At 44.6% G+C, this 2138-nt stretch overlaps 1 pseudogene; it reads right to left on the bottom strand.

Annotated features, from left to right (window-relative positions):
• Positions 1–514: 514 nt before the first annotated feature.
• LOC119251076 (40S ribosomal protein S3-like) lies at positions 515–1206 on the bottom strand (annotated as a pseudogene).
• Between the last annotated feature and the right edge of the window lie 932 nt (positions 1207–2138).

Raw genomic sequence — 2138 nt, 5'->3', positions numbered from 1 at the left:
TCTTTAACTTTTTCATTACAGCTACCCGAATAGCCCTTTCAAACGAATTATTTAAGAAGATTAACTCTGGCTGGGAAGGGTACTTTTGGTATTACCTCCTGCTGCTAGAAAATTCAAATGCTCAATAAGAGAAGAAAAAATTAACACAGTGGCATTTACTAGAAGAATCTGTTGCCTGTGGATATAATTATGAGGAGATACTGGGGGAGTTTTGCTAGATCATATGTGAATGCTGACCAAGTACTAAAGTAAATACCATACACACAAATAGCTCAAGTGACTTTACCTCAGCTAGTAAACCTGTTTCATGTGCTAACCCAATAGGGACCATTTCAACGTCTTATTTATAGACCAATATTGTGATAAAGGGAGTAGAACAGAGCAAAATGTTCTACCTACTCCAGAAACTGACTTCTCTGCATCTTTGAGACATATTTTTTTTTTTTTGGTTGTCTTTTAAGAAGCTTTTATTATAGGTCCTTCTAGAGAAACACACAGAATCCAGATCCAGCTGTCAAGAAGCCCCTATTAAGCTGACTGGGCTGGCAGACAGCTCTGGTTTCCCACCTTTCTGTTCTGAGAAGGGAGTGAAAGGCGGTTTCTCATTTTTGAGCTCCCAATGCCCATGTGGTCAGACAGGGGCTTCTCGGGGCCAGTCCTTGCATTTGGGCCTAACACAGCATGATTTTCACTTTGTGGCTCAGGATGCCCTGTCTGAGCAGTGCGTGTCTCACTGCAGGGCAACCTGGTGGCTAACACTCCCACTGTGGATCATCAGACCCTCCATAGACTTAGTGGACTTAGCCATCTGTCCTCAGAATTTCCTGGACACAACAAAGCTCACTACCTCTGGCCCCAATGTCAATGAACTACAGCACACCGTAGCAGGTGCTGCACAGCAAGGCTTCCTAGGAGTTTGTAAAACAGACTGTGCCTGGGCAATGGCACACAGATCTCCTGCACTGCCCACCATGAAGCCAAACCTCTTAACTACAGCAGTCAATTCTTGGGAGCTGCCAGCCTTTCTCACCAATACCTTTTTGTGTCCTGGTGGTCAAGGTAATGTCTCCTGTCCTGATTGGTGTATTCCGGACCTCAACTCCAGAGTAGTCATCTTCAGTCAGTTCCTGAGTGAGAAACATTCAGATCAGTTTTGAAGACGCCATCAGCTACAAACTTCCTCTTCCTGGAAATCCGCACCACCATCTTGCCTCCATGAGCTGCCAAAGGAAAGGCGAAGTAGATGCATTTTAATAGCCAACCATCTAGAGAGAAGTTTTCTTTCTTGGTTGCCCAATCAGGAGATCCAACAGTTACACTGCCAGGCAGGAATTCCACAGAGTGGGAAAGCAGAGATATTTAGAAATGGTTGCCACCCCTCAAATTGTTCTGGGCAGGCCTCTTTCACATTTCTTGTCCCTTATGTTGCCCCATATCTAGTTTTATATCATAATATCTTTTGAAAACACTATGAGGATCCAATGCTGTACCCTCTAACTACCTTCCCTCCCCAAACCCAAGGCCAACTGATCCCCACATCAGCAGACTCAGCCCATGCTCATCCTCAGACCAACCTTGGATTGTTTAAGCAATTTTAATCCCCAGACTGACAAATGTACTGTGTAACTCTAGATTTGGTGAATAACAATAACCCTGACTCCTGGCTGCTATGTTATTCCTTTAATTGCCCTTTCTGCAAATTTGAACTAGCATAAGGGTACCCCAGAGCTATCCCCTGACATCTGACATCCATGATTACAGCTACCTGGCCCTGAATTTTAAGCTTTGGGCACTCATTTCATCCTCACATCTGTCCTTGAGGTGGGCAATTTTACTATCTTTACCTTAAAGATGAGGATTCTGGGACCTGAGATAAGTTGCATGGATTCTCCAAGTGAGTACCAAGCTGGGACTGGGAGATGAGCTATTTGGAAATCACAGACTTTGGACTGTGACTGCACCTTGGGGCTTACACCTAGAGTCAGCCAGGACTTCAGGTTTAACACCTGTTTGAGTTTCTGCTTGTCCACCTCCCACCAGGCTCCTCTTTGGAGATTAAATTGGCCAAGCATCTGGGATCCAACACACCACCTAGTCTGGCCTTGATATGTTGTTCTCTGGAGTTTTCTATTGTAATT

This window comes from Talpa occidentalis, unplaced genomic scaffold (assembly GCF_014898055.3).
Source record: "Talpa occidentalis isolate TD23 unplaced genomic scaffold, MPIMG_talOcc4v2.1 talOcc4.2, whole genome shotgun sequence".
Taxonomy (NCBI): domain Eukaryota; kingdom Metazoa; phylum Chordata; class Mammalia; order Eulipotyphla; family Talpidae; genus Talpa; species Talpa occidentalis.
Note: the sequence above shows the minus strand (reverse complement) of the source record. Positions and strands in the feature narration are given on the sequence as shown.